The sequence below is a fragment of the Salvia miltiorrhiza genome, chromosome 6 (genome assembly GCF_028751815.1).
Source record: "Salvia miltiorrhiza cultivar Shanhuang (shh) chromosome 6, IMPLAD_Smil_shh, whole genome shotgun sequence".
Classification (NCBI taxonomy): Eukaryota; Viridiplantae; Streptophyta; class Magnoliopsida; order Lamiales; family Lamiaceae; genus Salvia; species Salvia miltiorrhiza.
In genome coordinates this window covers 16,303,707-16,326,604 of record NC_080392.1, presented here as the reverse complement: position 1 = coordinate 16,326,604, position 22,898 = coordinate 16,303,707, and the positions used below count along the sequence as shown (strand labels likewise).

At 38.6% G+C, this 22,898-nt stretch overlaps 1 long non-coding RNA gene across 1 annotated transcript; it reads left to right on the top strand.

The window, feature by feature from the left end:
- The first annotated feature begins 15,457 nt into the window (after positions 1–15,457).
- On the top strand, positions 15,458–22,417 carry LOC130990198 (uncharacterized). The gene is made up of 4 exons (XR_009090865.1): positions 15,458–15,728; positions 16,973–17,031; positions 21,824–21,900; positions 21,973–22,417. It is a non-coding gene; the product is annotated as an uncharacterized LOC130990198 (long non-coding RNA).
- Positions 22,418–22,898: the final 481 nt, after the last annotated feature.

Genomic DNA, 22,898 nt, shown 5'->3' with positions numbered 1-22,898 from the left:
AAATGTGGGAGGCCAAAGCTTTATGGTCAAATGAACATGTTCATAGAGGCTCTATATTATAACAATCTTCAGGAAATTGCTCAGCCTGATCGTGGGTTCACTTGGATGAACAAAAGGGAAGTGGAGCCGATTCTAGAAAGATTGGATCACTTTGTGGGAATCAGTTGTGGAATACTAAGCACCCAAATGCGAAGACTACTTCCTACGATTTTTATGGATCCGACCACCGACCTCTTATGTGCATTTTGGATCCGGAGAATGAGGAACCTATTAACTATGGGAAATGCCACTTCCACTTCGAAGATAAATAGTTTTTGGAGAAAGATTTTGTATCAGATTTTTTATGTGAATGGTCGTTTATTGGATATTTAGAAAAACATGCAGATGAAGTTTGCCATGTGTGAAGATTTTTTGAACAACTGGGCTAAACACCAATTTGGTAAAATGGGAAAGAAAGTGGCACTATTGCGGAAGGAAATACAACGGCTTATGCAGAATGAGGATGAAAAGCATAGTGTGGAGAATATTATGGAGATTTCCAAAAAGATCGATCAAGCAGTGGATGCGAAATCATGAATAATAATAATAATAATAATAATAATAATAATAGCAGGGACTTTTAGACCTTGGAGATGCTAGGGTTTCCTCCCGCCGACCTCTAGGCGGCGGCTCCTCTCTCTTGCGTGGCCGGCCGGCTTTGGGCTTCGCCGGCCGGCATGATGGCTCCCACGCTATTGGATTTTCCTCCGTTGGAAAGCAGCAAGGTGGCTAGGGTTCCGTCTTTGCGCAATGTCTCCAGCGGTGTTGTCTTTTCTAATCAATTTTCTCACGTCACTCGGACGAATTCTTTAACGTCTGATCATCACAATGTTCAGTCGGGCATGTTCCGGGAAGGCTCCTCCTCGTATTTTCAAACGGGACCTAAGGTTTCTCAGACTCCGTGGGTTTCGTCGGGACACACTACTAATCTGGCCACGACGGGTTTAGAGACTAGGGTTCCATCGATTTTGATGCATGGTTCTACTTCCAATCAGTCGACGGCGGTGTTTGACTGGAGCTTTTTGGCCAGGGCTGTCGCTCATTCTCAGACTCTCTCGTCTTCGGGGACTCTCAACAGTTCTAGGGTTTTGGACATGGCGGCTGAAACTGCGGATTTTGCGCGAGCTCCTCAGGGGCTCTCTCCCACCGATTCTGTTGTAGTGGCGTCTGTTGCTGCTCTGGAGGGTGACGGTCATGGTTCTTTGACCTCCGACATCCCTCGGTTAGAGGGTCCTTCGATGGTGGCACACACAAACAACTCGGAGATGCTCCACCCGATTCTTCTGGACAATAGTGTCCCTTCCACTACTTCGACAGCACAGCAGCAGTCACGAGAGCCTCTTCCTAAAGGGAGAACGTTTGCTGATGCTCCTCCCGTGAAGTCGTTTGCCGAGTCTCTTAGGCAATCTTCGGGACGTCCCGCAGACGTCCCGGCTCATGATTTTGCGGTTCTGAAACCCGAAATGGTGGACGACAGGCCGTGCCTTTCTATTTCCTCGGCTTTCCGTCAACGGCAAATCAAATCCTTTCAGCATGCTATTCATGGGAGGGTTTTCCTTCGCAAAGGTGATTCACCAAGATTTGCGGCGGATCTTTTTACTGAGCTATCTATCATCTGGAAAACGTCGTCCCCGTGGCAGATTATCCCTCTGGGCAAGGGATATTTCACGTTGAAGTTCTCGTCACCGGAAGATTATGCTTTGGCTTTCGCGAAATCTGCTTGGCGTCTTCGTGTGGGGATTCTTTTCCTTCATGCATGGACTCCAAACTTCAATCCGAACAAGATTGTTTCTTCTACTGCTCAGGTTTGGGTCCGTATCTTTAATCTCCCGCATGAGTTTTGGCATCCTGAAGTCCTCTCTGGTATAGCTAGGCATGTTGGAACTCCTATTCTCGTTGATGGCATGTCTGCTAGGGCTTCAGTTGGTTATTTTGCTAGGGTGTTAGTTGAGATGAATGTGGCCCTGGAAATTCCTGAGTTTCTTGATGTTAAATGTGATGACGATATTTATGAAATTGAGTTTGGATATGAGAATTTGCCATACTTCTGTAGTCTTTGTTCTGCGATTGGCCATGCCACTGATGACTGCAGGAACTCGGGCATAGAGCCTGCCTCTCCGACTAAACAGAAAGTACGAGATAATAGTTTGCGGGGCAGGAAGCATAGCAATAGATTTCGACAATGGAAGAAAATTAGGAGCCGTTCTCGACAGCACGCGATTGCAGTGCCTTGTGCTGCTAAGCTGGATAATCATGAGGAGTCTTCGCCCAGACGTGAAGTTACTGTTGGGAAGAATTCTGTGGAAAACAGGAATCGTTTTGAGGTGCTGGAGGGTATGGAGAATGAAGACAATATGGCAGCACGTAGAGAGGATTCGCCGGTTCAGAATTCGGATGCTCCAGCTTGCAAGGAGGACACGGTTGTTATGGAGGATTCTGACAGATCCGTGGATGAGGAGATCATTGCAGACGATCGCGAGGCCGCAAGCTCGGCACTGCGACCACAGCGGGAGGACACGGCCGGGTCTGAGGGTTCTACGCTGCAGGACATTGCGAAGTTTGGGCAGCATAAGGAGGTCATAATACAATCTGCCGTGGTTCCGTCCATGGACATGGTAGATGATTCTGCATCTCGGTTGGTCATTGAGCCTACACATGCTAATCAGGAGGAGTTGGCTAGTCGTATTAGCAAATTAGAGGAGCAGGTTAGTCAGGGGATGCAAATGTTCGTTGACAATCCTAAGCGTCGACCGGGTCGACCTAAAAAGGGGATGGAACGTCCGCAAGATCCACCGAATCCGATTGACAGTATCAAAAGTCGGCTCAGGAATAAGGGCGCCGCTTCAGACGCAGCTCGAGCTATGTCGGCTGTGGTTTCTAAGAGATGGGGAGATATGCTGGACGACGAAGACTTGTTCTACGAGGACGACTTCTCTTAGTTGGCTCGCACTCATGTCACTGCCCTTGCTGTCTCAGGCGTTGCTTTTGCTTTTGTGGTTCGGGTTTTTGGAGGCTGGCTTTCCTAGGGGCAATGGTTCGGCCGGAGCTTCTGAGGTCGACTTTCCGCCTCCTCCCGTTTCGGTGTTTTTGGTTTTTTTCGTTGCTTTGTCGTTTTCTTTCGTTTGAGCTCTCTTTTTGGAGGCTCGGCCCTTAGTCTGCACTTGTGCTTTCAAGGGTTTTGAACTTCTCTTTTTTCAATAAACTTTCTATTTCAGCAGTGGATGCGAAATCATGTCACTGGAAACAACGTGCTAGAGTCAATTAGCTTGCTAATGGAGATGGGAACTCGAGTGCGTTTATTGCGCATGACTCGAAAAGAAGAAAAAATAACATCATTTTGAAACTCGAGGATGACCATGGGGCATGGAAAGTTGATGAGAAAGATAAACCCCAAGTGATTGTAGATTATTTTCAGAAGCATTTTCAATCGAGCAAGCCTATTGATGGAGATATTGAGGAAGTGATAGGAAAGGATAAAGAAAGGGTAAGCGACGGAGATAGGGCTGGGCTGGAGAGGTCGTATGACTAAGAGGAAATCCAAAGGGTAGTGTTTGATATGCACTCGACCAAAGCCTAGGGGCGGAATGGCTTTATTGTGCGGTTCTTTCAAAGGTTTTGGCCGCCGGTGGGCGGGTACATCACTAGAAAAGTGATGGATATTCTCAATGGCCACGATGATATAGAAGAATGGAATCACACACTCATTGGATTGATATCGAAGATTTGTTAAGCCGCAAAAGGTGGCGGATTTATGCCCTCTCAATATGTCTAACACTACTTATAAGATTATGTCCTAAGTATTGGTGAACAGATTACTACCGGTGATGGGAAGAATCATACACCAGGCATAAAGTGCATTCATAAAGGAAAGCCAAATCACCGATAATGTTCTCATTAGTTCGAATACCAACATTGGATTTGAAGCCGGAAGAATGGAAAGAAGGGCTATGCCGCACTGAAACTCGATATGAGCAAAGATTATGATCGGGTTGAATGGAATTATTTGAAGGCTATGATGAAAAGGCTGGGATTCCCAAACATAATGAGCAATCTTATTATCCGGTGCGTGAGGTTTGTAAAGTTCTTTTTTGTCCTTAAAAGGGTTGTATATGGGGATGTGACGCCTACACGTGATCTAAGCCAAGGTGACCATCTTTCACCATTCCTCTTTGTCATGTGCGCGCAATGATTTTCTGCGTTGTTTAACTACCATGACTTGAAAGGCGAGATTAGTGGTGTTCTGATTATTCTAAGACAACTCAACATTACTCAACTATTCTTCGTTGATGACAACTTGATTTTCTTTCAAGCGGATAGAAATGAAGCTTTAAATATTCGGCATATCATCTCATGCAATCAGAAAGCCTCTAGACAGCTTATCAACTTCAATAAGTCGTCGATTTCTTATAGCCCGAATACTTTAATAAGGGCAGAACATGAAGTAAATCAGGTGTTGAATATCAAGTCATAGGACAAAATCCAAAAGTACTTGGGATTGCCTTCATTTTCTCTGCAGCAGAAAGATTTCACTTTGGCTATCTAAGAGATCATGTGGAAAAAAAACTAAAAAGCTGGAGCTAGCGAGAGTTCTCAGCGGGTGGAAAAGAAGTCTTAATCAAAGCTGTAATCCAAGCGGTGCCCACCTACACTATGCAGTGCTTCTGTATATCGAAATCGATATGTGATGAGATCCACAAACTCTGTGCGGCTTTTTGGTTTTGAGACAAGGAGGACAAAAAACGACTCCATTGGTCTAGATAAGAAAAGATGTGCAGTCCAAAGGATAGTGGTGGCATGGGATTCAGAGACCTTAAGAGTTTTAACAAGACTTTAGTTGCAAAACAAACATGGAAAATGCTCACTAAACCTGAGTCACTTGTGGCTCGAGTGTTCAAAGCCTGATAAGGACAATGCAAGCCAAATCAAAACTCCCACTGAAGTTTTGGGCTGAAGTAGTCAACAACGCTTGCTACACACAGAACCGCTCCTTCCTCACTCAAAGACATGGAAAGACTCCATACGAGCTATGGAAGAACAGGAAGCCAACAATCTCATACTTTCTTGCTTTCGGTTCTCGGTGTTTCATTCATAACAATGACAAAAGAAAGTTAAACACATTTGATAGCAAGGCTGATCCAGGAATTTTACTTGGATACTGATATGTGTATTTTAGTTACCTAGTTTAGTGTGTGTTTGCCGTTATTTTTATATGATTTTACATGGTTTGTGACATTTTGGCGCAGGAATTAGATGGAATGGAGATGGATGCTAGTATATATCAAGAGATAGTGGAAGTCGAGTTTTTGATGAAGAAAGCGTTGATTTATGAAGGAGTTTAGAGATTGAGCTTGAAAATAATTGTTCTAATTTTTATGAAGCTCAAAACTCATGTTTTAATTTATTTTTGGGTTTTATTATGTGTGAGGGCCGAAAAGCCCAAGTTTTGATAGGAGGCGGCACTTAGGGATTGTAATCTCATATATATACTTTATTTTCCTTAGAAGCAGCCGACAACTACTTCATCATTAGATTAGAATTTTATTAGCTTTGTTTTTTATGCTTTCAACTTGGACGTGAACTAGAGAATTAGTTGGGAGAACTAAGGTTGACTTTCAAGTTTATCAAGAGTGCAGATTTCGATTCCTCCATAATTCAAGATTCGTGATTGTGGTTTGAAGTTTTAGTTTAATTAGTTTTTTCTATTTCATTATTTCGCGTTGCTTATTTGATGATTGCTTTTATTTATTTAATTGTTCTTAGTTTAATTATGAGTAGCTAATTTCTTAATTCGGAGAGAATAATGAAGTATTGATTTAATAATCTGTGAGACCTAATTGAGCCTAAAATTGATTCCTATTCATTTCGATTTATTCCTTGTGTTTAAAGATAATTCTAATTTTATTTAAGTATAATCAACTTAGATTAAATTAGATTACAGTCAATTAGCACCTCCAATCCGTAATTGTTGGAATATGGTTGATTAGTGATAAAACTACCGTGTTCGTAGTAGGAATAAATTGGTAGATTAATTATTACTAGCGTATCTAGGATAATTGGTCTAAATTGGGTTCCTTCATCTTAATGCTATTAGAATATTAAATCTAGGTCTGGCGTCTCCAGCTAGGTTATATTTTAATAAGGGAAATAAGCAGGTCTGACGTCTCCAGCTGTTTATCGACACAATAAGTAGGAATTGGGGTACGTCCGTTGCGTTTCACGGTATCCTATAACTGGTTGGTTGATAGGGATTAATTAATCTTTGCGTCAAGGATCAGAGCTTTGAATTAGTGTGGATTTATTTTAGCCGAGTTACCTTTTTATTGATTAATTTCAAGAGTTATTTTATTTGATTTAATTTGCTTTCTTAGTTAATTAATATTTTTCTCAAAATTTAAGGCGTGGTGGCATCACCAAAATTATAGATTTTAGGGAACTGAATGTTTTACCTGCTCTCTGTGGGATCGACCCTGCTTATCATTATGCTAATTAGTTTTTGATAATTCTGCAGGAATTATTTGGTGGAAAACGACGTCCACCAGATACTCTGGAACTGAACGATCCAGCAAAGCCTATCGAGTGTTTAACTCTCAATATCTTTTTGTGGAAGAAACACCTTATGTTATTTTTGACGAGTCTACTGATGATTTCAGGAAACAGGAAACTGAAAGAAATGCTGAGAACATTGAAGTTTCCAAGACTGAAATGAAAAGCACCGAACCCACTACAGTGTCGGTGTGGGGACCAGGAAAAGAAGATGATACTGAAAAACTTCAGTATCAGAAGATCAGTCAAAGATCAGAAGGTCCGACTGGAGATGCTACAGATAGCATTAGTCAAGGGGGAACTCCAACAGCTGAAGAACAAGTTGAACCTGCTGCTGCAACACCAGTTCAACACTCCCCTGCTCGAGAAACAAATGAAGGACTCAGATCCATCCTGATTGAAGAACCTCCACCCTCACCTAAAAAAATCAAGAAGTATCGAAGATGGTTTGAACTCCACTCAAAAGACAACATCATCGGAGAACCATCAGACGGTGTAAAGACTCGAAGATCGATGTGCAATCTCATCTTCGACATCAACCAGAACTGCATCAACAAAGATAAGAATTTCAGCTGTTTCTTATCGTCTACAGAGCCCAAGGACATTGAAGAAGCTCTGAAGTCCACTCAATGGGTCATCGCAATGCAAGAAGAACTCAATGAATTCAATCGGAATTTAGTTTGGGAACTAGTGGATCGCCCTAACGATGCAAAAGTGATTGGCTTGAAATGGATTTTCAAAAATAAGAAAGACGAAGAAGGTCACATGGTGAGAAACAAAGCAAGGCTAGTGGCCAAAGGGTACAGTCAAGAAGAAGAAATCGACTACGATGAAACCTTTACACCTGTTGCAAGACTGGAAGCAGTCAGGCTTTTCTTAGCCTTTGCCGCTCACAAAGGATTCAAAGTACACCAAATGGATGTGAAGTGCGCATTTCTCAATGGAGTGCTCACCGATGAAGTCTATGTGGAACAACCTCCGGGTTTTAAGGTTGCTGGACCAGAAAAGGTGTACAAGCTGAAGAAGGCGCTCTGTGGATTGAAGCAAGCTCCTAGAGCATGATATGATACTCTCTTTGAGTATCTAGTTGAACAAGAATTCAAGAAAGGATCACTTGACAGAGCTCTCTGTTCACTCTAAAAGAAGGAGATGATCTCCTACTTGTTCAGATTTATGTCGATGACATAATCTTCGGATCTAAATCCGAACGCATGTGCAAGAAGTTTGCTGACATTATGACAAATAAATTCCAGATGTCAATGATGGGAGAAATGAATTTCTTTTTGGGATTACAAGTCAAGCAGACCAAAGATGGAATACTGATCAATTAGTCAAAGTATGCCAAAGAACTGATCACCAAGTTCGACATTCAACACATGAAATCAGTCAAGATTCCAATGAACACCAACTGGAAGGTGGATCCAGGATCAGAAGAAAAATCCATATCTTCAACCAAATACAGAGAAATCATTGGATCATTACTTTATTTGACTGCTAGCAGACCAGATATCGCGTATGCAGTCGGAGTTTGTGCAAGATATCACTCGGATCCAAAAGAAGGTCATATGGATGCAGCAAAGCGGATTCTAAGATATCTCAAAGGCACGCCCAACTTAGGATTGTGGTATCCAGCTGATGACGACTTCAAGCTTACCGGATACTCAGACTCAGATTTTGCAGGATGCAAAATTGATCGCAAATCAACTTCAGGAACCTGTCAGTTCCTAGGCAACAAGTTTATCACTTGGTTTTCAAAGAAGCAGACTTCAGTCGCCACATCTACAACAGAAGCTGAATACGTTGCTGTGGGAAGTTGCTGTTCACAACTCCTATGGCTAGTTCAACAACTGTAGGACTACGGGATCGAAGAAAAGGAAGTCCCAATCCATTGCGACAGCTCCAGTGCTGTTGCAATCTCGTAGAATCCAGTTCATCACACCAGAGTCAAGCATATCGCAATCCGTCTTCACTTCATTCGTGATCATGTGGAAAAGAAGAATATCTCAGTTGAATGGATTCCGACCGCAGTTCAGAGAGTAGACTTGCTGACCAAAGCTCTTCCAGAAGATTGGTTCAATGATCTTTGTGGAAGGATCGACCTCATCAACCCTGAAGAATGATGCTGATCTTGAAGATCTCAACTGCAGTCACGATGACTGTTGCTCCTCAACTGATGATGTGGCAACCTACGAAGATGAATCTTCATCTGAGGGGGAACTTATTCTTATAATTCAACCAAAAAAATGGTATCGACTGACTACAATGATCAATCGACCAGCAAGTATCTTCGACTTACTTTGTGCATATCAGTTAATTCAGTGAAGGACAAGTACTTTTAATTGAATTTAAAAATGTTTTAACTTGTCCTGATCTTTACTCAGCTTCTTTCCAACTCTTTTGCCTCTGAAATAAAAATCTTGAAAAACTCTTTGATTTGATAAATTGCAATGATTTTTATTCTTGTTCTACCTTTTTGAAGCTTTCATCCTCTGCAATGACGGCGGATGTGAAAATTTTCTTTAAAATGATTTTAGGCACAACATTCGAAAAACTTTTCATCTTTCTTTGTATTTTAAATACCTTACACTTGCAACTTTTCTTCATAACAACTAACAACTTTCCACAGAAACTTCTGTGAGAACACCTTCCAAAAGTTGAAGAAAACTTTTGTTCCGACAATGGAGAGACCAATGACAACAAAGTCATGGAGTGGAAGAATGACCCTCACACACTTGATCTACATAGGACCATTCCACTGGATCTCAACGTTTCTCCGACGTCAAGCTTGTTTCGACCCTCACTTATATCCAGCGACTAGAGTGTCTTCCATCCTAATGCCAGGCGCCAAGAAGCTTCTAAGCTTCAGGAGGTCATCAAGCTCATCTCACATATCTTGCTCACCTCCATGGCATGCAACAACAACGAGCTCTCTCTCGTTGTCTGCTGGCATCCCCAGCCACACATGGTCTTTTCAACTAAGACCTTGTGTCGACAAATTGACAGTGTTAGTCCTTACGATTGTCACTGATTCGATTTTTCCTTCTCACATCCCTCTCCTGTACTCTCCCTCTTTCTCCAACCTAGTCCTCTCTCTATCCATCTTAAGGCCCTCCTCCTCCCTTTAAGGTCCGTGTGCATAACCGCTTTACATGAATATCTCTAAAGAGCTGTGCATACCTACCTTTTCCCAATCCTCATTCTCTTCACAAACACTCATCTTCCCCGCATCCACACAGACGCTCCTCTTCTCCTCATCAACCCTCATCTTCTCCATCTCCAAGCCTTTTCTGCTTCTCCGTCTTCCTCCTCATCTCCCTTTCCACTAGCGTCTTCCTCTTCTGCATCTCTGTACTCACACTCCTCTCGAATCTTCTCATGAGCTTCTGAGACTCGGAGTTGGGTACCTTCTGATCATAGCTTCCATCATCAGCCCTCTCTTTTTGATGTTGCCAAAAAGGGGAAAAGTAGAAGTCAGAGAAAAACCTTCTCAAAGTTGGTTCTCTGCATCTTCTCGAAAGGCTGAAGTTGGTAAAGTAAAAGGATCACCAGAAGTTCAAGGATGACGAACCAGTAAGACCTCGAGTCAATGGAAAACAAGTGTAGAAGAAACAAGCTTAGGAACATGAAGGTGAAGATGAAGATCAAGATGAAGTTCAAAGGCGCAAACAGGCAAACAGCTGGAGTCCATGGGTGGTGTCCATGTGTTTTTGTTTTTACTCATTTATATGTTTTGCTCTGTACCTTGTACCTTATCTGATTTCTCATCAGTTATCTTTTGAAATGAAATGAACTTCTTTTGATCTCAATCTGAAGATAATATCTTCTTGTCCAGGCTCTGATTATTTACTTCAGTTATGTCTTTGTTTCGTTCGTTTGAACTGTTGTGTTTTTCTTTCGAGAATGCAAGTTAATAGGTTTTCTTGTTAAAGGGGAATAATATTCACCCTGTTTAGTAACTTGCTGTTCTTGTTCAGTCTTTCCTTGTCTTAGAACTGTTGTGTGGTTTTGGCATCATCAAAAATGAGAAAATTGTTGGGAACATAATGAAATATCCTAATCCTAGTTTTGATGATACCAAAATCAATAAGTTTCACTTGTAATAGACTATAACTGTTCGAACTCAAGTGTTAGAGTTCTTTTTCTAGTTTAGTTGCTGTTCTGAAGACTGAAGGCGGAGGACTGAAGACTGAAGTTGCCGACTGATGTGACGATTAAGGCAAAGTCAAATACTGATATTTGACTAACCAATCCAAGAATCAGTTACAACTGATTACTTAATGCGAGCCACGTGGATTCAGCGGACTGATACTAAAGTCAAGTATCAGTTAAACATTCTTCCTCGGACTGAAGCTCCAAAGCTTAAAGGAAGCCACACACTCCAGAAGTACAGCCGCATTAAATGCAGAGATCTCAGGATCGTCCTTTCTCTGTAGAGGCCACTCCTTTTTGGTGACTACCTTTTCAGAGATGTCCTATCTCCTGCTCCTCAAAGTAGCCGTTCTTACCAAACAAATGAGCCTCGAAGATTGAAGCCTCAGCCCAAGTTCAAATTACTCTCTAACGGAAGAATTCTTGAAGACCATTTCAGCCAACGGATCTATTCAAGACGTCTTCTATAAATAGAGCTCGAGGATCACTTCAATCTTCACCGATTCAACTACATAAGCTGAAACGCTGCCGAATTCGTCACTCAGCATTTAAAGCCATTCCAAAGTTTGAATCGAAGAAGAGAATTACAAAGCCAAAAATCAGTCACTGCTGATTACATACATTCTCTTTGCACTTAGGCAAATATTGTACATACAAAGCCTAGGTATAACTGATTATAGAGAACCTGTTCTTTGTAATCTAGTTGGCAAATTTTCGAACCTCTTTTCAACCGACCGAATTGAGAGTTTGAGTTGTAAGGAGTTCATTCCAGTGTTCTGACTCCGAGAGATCTTAGTCTTTGCGGAAAGACATAGTTTTGTCTCAGTGAAACTAAGAGTGAGAAATCCAACCCAGTGTGTTGGTACTGAAGATAGGATCTTCGGTTGTTTAGGTTTGCTGTGCACCCGTAAGCACATGCCCAGTGAAGTTGTCAGTCTGATCAACTGACCGTGGATGTAGGAAGTGTTTTCCGAACCACGTAAAAATCTTTGTGTTGTTTACAACTTTCAGTATTTACCTTCTTACTTGTGTTCAAACCTTCTCCAACTGAAAAATGATTAACTGTAAAGAGAAACTTAATTTCTGACAACTTGATTAGTCTCACAGGCTATTTTGAAACAAAAGTTTTCCGCTGCATGTGTTATTAGTCTAACTGAATTATCTCCGAATAGTCAGTAAGATTCATAACATCTCTCTGTTCAACAAACTTGACTGAAGCCTTACGTGTATCAGTTAAAGTCTCTGACTTAACTGATAACTCCTTACTGAAGAGTATTCAGTATTAGTCATCAACCTAAACTTTACTAAACTCTTTTCTCTAAAAAGGTTGTGTCAGTTTGTGTTTCAAGTTTCATTTTCAAAAATAGCCTATAGGTGTATTCTTTCCCCCCCTCCATACACCTATTCGAGACCCTCCGGACCTAACAATTATGTTTAATTTTATGGGGCTAGGTGCAGCGCGATATGGCGTGAATTTTAATTGAATTTCTCAAGTTAGCATTCAAGTTCAAGTTAGAGGTGTGAAATTTATTTAAGTACATGTCGTGATTAATTATTGTCCATTTTAATATTATGTGTTTATCATATGTGAATTAAATTATATCGCTAGGGGTCCGTTCAATGGGTCCAGGACTTCACCGTCCTTAGTATGCCACAATGAGATTTCATGTTACAGTTAAGATTGCAACATATTCGCCAGGGACCTGCTTAATGGGTCTAGGACATTAAAGTCCTTGGTATGCTACCGTGCCAATTTTAGTTATGAACAGTACAATGCGGTGCATATGTGTTGATCATTTTATTAATGTGGACAATGATTGCATGTTCCACACCGAGTGTACTCTGTATGCTCATCCCATATTTAACATTTTTAGGTTTCTAAGGTCGGAGGTGCGTGGAGGTCGAATGGCGAATCAAATATTTTGAATTTAGCTTTACTTAAAGCTATTATTTTGAGTAAAGTATTTTTTAATAAACATTTATTTCATGATTTTTCACATAAAATATTTATTTATATACATGATTTTTGGCACAAATATACATTTAAATTTCAATTAGGTTTGAGTGTCACACCAAAAAAAAAACAAGAAGAAAAAGATACCCACACACATGAGAAGGGAAATTTACTTTGGAAGCTTCGGCCTAACCATCGTCCCCAAGTAAATCCGGAACCATCCTCATGCAGAAAACCAAAAACTAACAATAGGCCAGAAAGACCAAGAAACCAAAACAGTCGTGAAAAATCGAAGGAAGACCACCCAAAGACGAGCAATATGGTACGAAGCACTCCCGCGAAAAGAAAGCCGTTAATCCCAGAAGCCAAAATGGCGAAGATAAATATCTCGACGTCAAAGGCCAGAGAGAGTAAATCTCGACCAATGACGGAGCTGCCAAAGGAGTCTGACTCTCTAGGGCCCAGCTACTAGCGCACCAGACCCCAAAGAACACTCCACCAAATAACCACCAAAAGACCACCACCAAAACACCAGAAGGAGAAGCAAGCAAACCATGGCGAAACAAGGAACGCCAAAGGTGACAACATGCAGTGAGTAATCATGTCACCATACAGAGATGGCTATGGGTAGCCATATCAAGCCGAACAGTAGGCTTAATAATCTCAATCTCATGAGGCCACCGGCCCTCCTCACGGGAAGGATTGGCCATAATGTCAGCAACCTTGTTGCCTTCACGAAAAATAAGGGTTACCTGAGGATGAAAACTCTGCAGAAGACGGAGAACAATTTTCAATAGGGCCATGAATCTCCAAGGCATCGCCTCAGACCTAGAATGAAGCAAACACACAACATAAGTAGAATCAGACTTGATCTATAAGTGCGTCCACCACCCGCGGGAGAAAGCGATCTGAATAGCCCAATAATATCCAACAATTCCGCTTCAAAAGCATAGCCCATACCACCTTTATAATGGAAACATCTTCTGAACCAGCTCCAATGATCTCTAAACACACCACCCGCAACAATATGACCAGGCGAACCAATAGTAGAGCCATCGGTATTCACCTTAATCCAAGGGGCCACATGAGGCCACCAATAAACATAAATGAACTCCGGATGAGGAGCAGCTCTAGCCGGGACTCCAATATTCCGAAGAATCATATAATCAGACCAGGTGTTATGCATGTGACCCAGCTTGCGAAAATTGGCATTCATCTCTTGGAAGACAACTTTGACAGTACGAAGAAGATGACTGGCGGAGAAGTTCTTGCTGTCAAAGATGCATTTATTGCACTGGTTCCAATGGCCCAGATCATGGTGATGACTCCCGTTTTTCAGAGATTGTTCAGCTGAGAACTAAGCTCATAACTCCAGGCCACGATCAGGAAACTATGAATGCCCGCACTAAGAAGAGCTTGAGAGAAATCAAACCAATGAAGGAATTCCTGCCAACCAGAAAATTAAATTAATGTAATTTACATTAATGCAATTAAACAAACAATGCAAAAATCAAAACTAATGGATATAAGCCAGCAGGATAAACCAGACCAATGAATGACATTGACTCATAAGTGGTCCCGAATGTGGATGAGTCAATAATTGACTCAATGGATGTGGATGCTCTAATACATATTCATGAGAGAAGAAGAAATGAGGATTCTATCATTGGGAAAAGAAGAGTTTTAATACTCCATCAATTCAACAAAATTGATGTACATTTTTTTACACAAAATTTAATAAGCTAGTACAAATTAGTAGATAAAGTAAATTATTTTCTTTTTTGAATTAAGACATTAGATATGAGACGCTCAAAAAAAAATTGTGACGTTATTATTTAGACAGAGGGAATATTTAATTATTTTTTTCTGCACATGATTCAATAAGTTACTAGTATATTTAATTATGGGTAAATATCACTTTAAATTCCAAACTATTTTCGCACTATCAATTATATAATGAACTATCGAAAATGGTTTTTTAAATCTTGAACTATCAATTTTATCCTTCATCCATTTTTCACCCTTTGAGTTTTTAATTAGTAAGGCATATAATCACGCCGTTTTATATACCATAAGTCAAGAAAAGAATAATTCTAAATACATCGTGGCATTCAGTGAGCCACGTCAAATTTTTGGAGCAAAGAAAAATAGACGAATGGAATAATTGATACAAAATTAATAATTTAAAGTTTTAAAAATTATTTTTGATAGTTGAGGATATACTCCCTCCGTCCCATATTCTTTTTTTGTTTGTCCCACTGATCTTGTCACATTTCTATAAATAGTACTCCCTCCGTTCACCAAAGATATGCCACAATTTCATTTTTCGTCCGTCCACAAAAAAATATGCCACATTCATTTTTAGTAGTAGGGTCAACACCATTCCACTCACATTTAAAGTGGAACCCTTACTCCATTATCAATTTCACTCACATTTTATTAAAATCTGTGCCGAAAATAAAGTGGCATATCTTTGGTGGACGGAGGAAGTAACAATTAGCTAAACAATAAGAATTCTTAATTACCTTATTTCTACTACTTTATCACTTTATCATATTCTCTCTTCTATTTTATCATCTTCACTCTCCTACTTTATTACTTTATTACATTCTCTCTCATACTTTATCACCCTCATCTTCTATTTTATCAATTTTATCCTACACACTTAAAACACTAATAAATCGTGTCGAAACCAAATCAAGCAAGCCCAATGAAACAGAGGGAGTAATTGATAGTGCGAAAATAGTTTGCAATAAATGATACTTACCATTTAATTATTTAAGTATGTTTCTAATTTCCCCGACTTCATCCCCCAATCTCCGTCTATCTCAGCAATCCCTAATTCCCAACTCATCCCCTAAATCGCCGGCCGTCAGTGCGCCCATCTTTCTGCCGTCGGTGCGCCGTCTGTCTCCAGCTCCAGCGAAATTGCTTCCAGCCACCCAGCTCCGACGCGGCGACGATACCCTCCCGCCGGTGCTCAATTCGCTCGCTGACGTCCACGCCATCACCTCTTGTTGCAATTTAAGTTTCCTGGTTTAAGGTTAGTCTTGTACTTTGCAATATCATGTCTGCCCTGCATCCCCTTCTTTTCCCGGACAAACCAAAGCCATTCATGTCACAATAAGCTTGTTGATTTAGCTATGAAGTAAGAGCTCTTGTTGCCAAAGAAGAAAATAATTGATTAATTGTCATTGAGTAATGAAGATCGAATATTTGTTGGTTGATTCTAGTTCGATTCGTCAAGCTGGAGTTATTGCACTACTGATTTAGATAGATATATGATGATTTTACGGTTTGGTGAATCTTTTACCCTGCTTCTCTTATGTATTTGTAGAAGATCATTGTTCTTTGCTAAGAAAAAGGCCATTGAGTGATTACTCTAAATTGAATCTTAATTTTAACTGTTGATTAGATACAAACTCCAAAATTAGAATGAAAAGCATACTAAATTATTTAGGTAAGGGGAATGTTTACTTCCTCTCAAAAGGTAAAATGCCTAGTTGTTTTGAGATAAAGATCAAACCCTTAAAAAAAAAAGATCAGCACTTCATAAGTCAAATATTGAAAGAAATAAAAAGAAAAGTTGCAGCGACTATACAAATTGGTCTTCCACATGATAATTTAATCTTTTTATCCAGCTAATCTCGACCATTGTTAACTTTATTCTATTAGGATATCAATAAATGTAGAATTTGGTTTTCCCTAATTGCTAATGAATAATGATTAGTTGATCTAGAATCAGCACAGCTAGCCTTTCCCCCCTTTTAATCATAGACCAGCTACTGCTTCTTGAGCTGATTTTCTCAGCTGCTCTGGCAGCACTTCTTTTAGAATTTGCTACTCTTGTTGTCTTCCACTTAAAACTTTTTCTACAAACCTAATGTTTGCATGTCTTGTGTTCGATTATGCCCTGCAATTTTCAATGTTTTGAATACTAATTGACATGGTTTGATGTGGTAACTCTTGCATATTAAGTTAGAAACTAGTTTCTTTCTAATCTGATCATTTTAGCTATGTAATTTATGCGGGTCAAGTTTGCAGCAGTACATATTGATGCTGGTTTGAGTCTCTATTGTCGATTGTGCCTCCAGATTCTGGGTAATTATTTGACATTTTCACATATAAAATGCTTGCCTCGTTTCATGATTTATATTTGTGGAGTAGAATAAGGAATATGAATATATGAGTACCAATTTTTGATTTACAGGGTACTCAATAGGATTGTTAGAATAAAGAATATGATTACCAATTTTTGATATCTCTGTTGCTTCAATATAATTACAGATCAGTTTTGGTAACACTCCAAAGACCCCTCAAGCTGAGGAGTTCTCGTCTGAGTCCAGGTTTGAATCTCTCCCTGTTGATTTACTGGTATGATAATGTTTGTGCTTCTAGCAAAATGGCAACTATATGTATGATAATGTTTAATGGTGATCTGTTTCATTCAACTCACAGTTGGCTTTTTTGTTTTGACATTAACAAGAATAGTCACACATAGATAAACAAAGATCAAAGAGCTAAATTGCAAAGTAGTTCCGAGGTTCATTGTTCTCTAGAGATTTTTGCACCAATGCACTTCACTTTTGCTCTCTGCCATAATTTTGAGTACAAGGGCTTCCAATTTTTGTCGCCACTGTTTATATTTCAACTTGATTGTGGAGAACCCTGTAGCCTAGTGTATCGGCCTGCAGGCTCACTTCCTTTTTTCTAAAAATAAATCAATTTTCAATTATATCCATTACATAACATATCTCACTTCCTTGTTTCAAGGAAGTTTACTATAGCATATATTTCAGTTTCTTTTTTATAGTATAAACAAGAAAAGATATATGTGTATATTGTTATCAATACGACAAAAATACAATATGTAGAGAAGCTGATATCTGAACATTCATATTTGTCACTTACCCTTTGATGTGACATGCCCCAGTTAAAAGAAGTGGACCTAAAGTAGTTGCTTAATGGCAGCACTAATGATTCAACTATATGTTCATTGGGGAAGAGTTGGATTTATATCATCAATTTGAGAAACCTCTGATCTTCTTTTGTGCATTCATACATAGTATCTTTGAAAATGGAGAGTAGGTTAGGGAATGGCTCGTTCCATTCTAATTGTTGCCGTGGCGATGGCTTGGAGCCGATTATATTTGCTATGTGTATTTGTGTCGTGAGTTTTCTTGCTTGCACTTTAGTTTATTTTGAATATCGTATCATGAACATGCTATAGTACTTATGTGTGAAGTGTTATGGTGATTTATGTTGTTATTTGTGGCTTAAATGCTAAAAAGTTGAGTAGAAAACTAAGGAGACAAAAAGAAATAAACTTTATGTGCTTCTATAACTTGTACATTACCTAAAAAAGAAATAACTTTTAGTTCATTAAAAATTCATATAGGATTGTAGACATCTAAGGAAGTTATGAAATAAAAGAAACAACATTTTCAAGAGTTGACATTTTATTTGATTATAGGATCCTAGACATCTAGGTGTTTATTTGCTGAAAAAACGTTTATACGATAGTCGTGTAGGACTAAACTTGAAGGCATGCTCGTATATGATATTCCAAGATTTAAAAGAAAACCCATAATTTCTAAATCAAAATTAATATCCAGGATTCTTTCTCATAGAAGAAAAGACCGCTATTGTGCGGACACGACCGCTATTGATTAATAATTATTTTGAGTTTAAATATATTAGAGTTTATTAATTAATTAGAATTTAATTAGATCGTATGTACAGTAGTGCATGTGCCTTTTTATTAATTTAAATGGGGACGAATCAATTGATCACTATTTCGTCTGTAAAATTTCGTGTTTAATTTCATGCTTAACATAGATGAAGTACGGAATATGATAATTTTGAGCATTAATTAATGTAACAATAGACTTTGACCTAGGAACATCACATGGACCAATTATTTGTGGTTTGCTTATTATCTTATACTCCCTCCGTCTATGAAATGTTGTCCTAAGGGAGAGAGGCATGGGTTTTAAGAAAATATGTGTTGTTTATTTAACTAGTGGAGAAAGGGGCCCATAAATGAAGAAAAGTGGAAAAAGTTAATTAAGTTAGTGAGTGGAGAATGGAGCCCACACATTAGTGAGTAGAGAAAGAGTCCCACAAATTTACTAAAAATAGATTAAGGCAACTTTTTGTGGACAGATCAAAATGGCAAATTTAGAAAATATTTCGTGGACGGAGGGAGTATATAGTATTTATTATGGATCTTATATAGTATTTTGAAGTTCTAAAATTTATTATATTTAATCCCCAAAATTGAAACAATCTTTTATTTAAGGATTAGAGGGAATACAAATCTGTTAGTATTAAACAAAGAGAACATGTCCACGAATGAAGTTATTAATCGCATAATTAACTTAATAAAAGAGATTTGAACAACAATAATGAAGGAGCAGGATAATCCAAGAAGAGATTAGAAGTTTCTATATGAATTTGATGGGAAGTGCAGCTCTCAGTCTTCCTATGGTGGATAGGAATATTATTGCAAGAGGTCCTATTCTCAATCACAACCACCAGTTGCAGCTATGTGCTCTCTTCTCTGGTCAGGAAACCAAAACTGCGCTATTTAGTATGCATCCAGAAAAAGCTCCTGGATTAGATGGATACAATGTCTTTTTCTTTCAAAAGACATGGGGTTGTATTAGTGCTGAAATCATTGCAGCTGTACAAGAATTCTTCTCAACACGTTTTTTACCTAGAGCTCTAAATACTACTCTGATTACTTTACTGCCCAAAACAAGTACAACTTCCTTAGTTAAGGATTTTAGGCCTATAACTTGGTGTAATGTGCTATATAAAATCATATCCAAGACCTTAACCAATAGATTGCAATGTATATTGGATTACCTCATATGTGAGAACCAATCTGCATTTGTACAAGATAGGGTGATTTTTGATAACATTATTTTAAGTCATGAAATGATAAAAGGTTATGGTAGGAAGGGTGTTTCTCCAAGATTTATGGTCAAGATTGACATACAAAAAGCCTACGATTCACTGGAGTGGCCATTTATGAAACATCTCATGCTAGAGTTGGGGTTCCCATACCAGCTTGTCTCTTGGACAATGGCCAGTTTTTACTTATGCAGTTAATGTGAATGGAGTTGTAACATAACCGTACCAAGCTAAGAGAGGACTTAGACAAGGTGAACCGGTATCACCTTATTTATTTGTGATAGCTATGGAATATCTCAACAGGTGCCTGATGGAGCTAAAGGAGGACAAGATGTTTCACTTCCACCCTAGGTGCAAGAGTTTGAGCTTAATTCATTTATGTTTTGCAGATGATTATGATGATCTGCACTTGTTTACTAGGGGAGATGAGAGCTCAATAAGGAAGTTGTTATATGCCTTTGGAAAGTTTTCTGAGGTATCAGTTTTAAAAGCTAATGAAACCAAGAGTTCTATATATTTTGGAGGGGTGAATAATGCTACACAAGCTGCTATTCTTGAAGCTTCTGGTATGATAAAGGGCCAGCTTCCCTTTAAATATCTTGGAGTGCCTCTCTCATCAAAGAAGCTGTCAATTGCGCAATGCCTGCCATTAATACAGAAGATTCTAGGAAGAATAGACCATTGGACTGCAAAGTTTCTTTCTTATGTAGGGAGAATACAACTCATCAAAATCAGTCTTGACTAGCATTCAATCGTATTGGAGTCAAATATTTCTACTTCCTCAGAAAGTCATCTATAGGAACTTTCTGTGGTCAGTGAAATCTTGTACTAAAAGAGTTCTAGTGGCATGAGAACACTTGTGTCAGCCTAAAACAAGTGGATGATGGAATTTCACTGATATTAGATGGTGGAACAAGGCTGCAATTAGCAAACAATTGTGGAAAGTTGCTTAGAAAAAAGATTGTTTGTGGATAAAATAGGTTCATGAGTATTACATAAAAGATTGTCCTTCCAAACCAAGCTTCATGGATTATTCGGAAAATATTGGGAGCCAGGACCTACTTTGCTCAACTCAATTCAGGTAATTGCAACCTAACTCAGTCTACATTCTCTATTCGAAGAATGTATGTGACAATGAGGGGTGATGCCCCAAAGGTGGAGTGGCAAATGATGCTTACAAGGAATATTGCACCACCCAAGTTTATATTTATAACTTGGTTGGCTACTTTAAGAAGACTATCTACGGTGGAAAAGCTAGAGAAAATTGGAATTTATTGTGATAAGGAGTATTATTTGTGCACGACTGAGAATGAAACTATTGATCACTTATTTTTCAAGTGCTCTTTTTCTGCAAATATTTGGAAGCAACTTTCTGGATGGAGTGGAGTTCACGAACATAGTTAGATTGGCAAGGGGAACTGAGCTTCATGGAGACACAATGCAGAACTAAGTCTAGAAGGCAACTTCTCTATAGGTTGGTGCTATCTTCTGCGGTTTATTGCATATGGAAGGAACGAAATGCAAGGAAATTTGGGGATAATGTGTGTACGGTTGAGCAAGTGGTTAGACAATGCCAACTACACATAGTTACAATGAGAGCAAATGATAGGAAAGTGATGAGATATTTGAAGGATTAGACTCAGTTAGTAGTCTTTGCTTTGTTAGCTTGTAAAGTTTTGCGACATTGCTCATTGGTAATAAAAACCTCCTCTATTTACCAATAATGAAGGAGCAGGATAGTTAATTAGACAAGATTGATGTATATAGTTAGCGTGTGTTTATTATAAGAATATTTGGTATCAATATATTTTACATACATACACATACAAAAAAACCAATAAGAAGAAGCATAAATTAAAATATTGTACTCCTTCTCATTAGGCTTGTTCCATTTTTTTTTTGCACTAGTTTTATGACAATTGTCACCTATTTTTTTTAATTACTACTCTTAAGGTGATGAAAATGAATAAAGGTGGATGTCCAAAAATAGATTATCGAACAAGTATGAAGTTGGAGTGGAGTATTTCTTGGATTTTGCTGTTAAAAATGGAAAAGATCCCAATACTATGCCTTGTCCTTGTGTAAAGAGATAATTGTGTATTGGATCAGTCTCTCCCAGTAACTACACTAGTAATTGTAATTTAGAATTTTATTCAAATTTACTGAAGGTAATTTCTTTGATGTATTTCTTGTTTGATCATAATTTTGTGTTTATTATAGTTTGCAGGAAATTGATGAAGTGAGGATAGAGTGGACAATATTTGTATTGTATGTGATTTTACATATTGATGATGATGGTAAGTTTGATATAAAGTTCATTCTTTAATATTTTTGAGATCTAAAAATTGATACATTCGTATTTTGATAAGGATGAGACATACACGACGACATCCTCTGAGTCGAGCATAATAACGAGGTTCCAAGGCCAAAAATCGACAAAACGAGACAAAGGGAAGAGCAAGAAGGGGGAGTCCTCGACGAGCAGGGACAAGGTGAAATATTACGACACAATGGATCGCATCGCAAAAGGAATCGAACTCTTCAACACCACTCAACGAGAAGCTCTCGATTTGAAACGGAAAGCTCTCGATTTGAAACGGGAAGCTCTCGATCATAAAATTCTCACTGCGGACATCTCAAAGATGGATCATCGACAATTGGCACTGCACAATTCAATGCTCGAAGAAGTTGTGAAGCGTCGAGAATTGATGTAGATTTTTAATTATTGTAAAGTTTTCTAATTATTGCAATTTCATTTCAATTATTGTATTTTATTTTAATTAATGTAATGTGGTGATTTTAATTTTAACAAAATGTTATATTTTAAAATTGAAGAGGTAAAATGAAATGAAATGAAAATGAAAAAATTAGAGCTCCAATTAGAGAGTCGGCTATGAAGTGAAGGCTCTAAGGTGGAGATCGCATTGGTGATGCTCTAACACCACTGCATTAACTTAAAAATAAAATAAAATTAATCAAATAAGAGCTGACTTTTACCGAATATCGAATCCTTTTGACCCTTTTTTAGCTATAGTATAACTTTGTACGACTTCTTTTACCCCCATTTTGGGACACATTTATTCATCAAACCAAGATCATAATAAACAATATCTTATATACATCATTTTCGTAACTTTGAAAGGGAATATAGTTTTAAAAATATTATTCGAATGCCTGCGTAAGTATATACATTTTCATATGCGTTTTTTTTTTTTTTTTTAAATTGCTTTCCGATTTTAAGGATCTATCTAATTTGTTTAATTTACTGACTAATACTGTTACACAAAAAACTCAT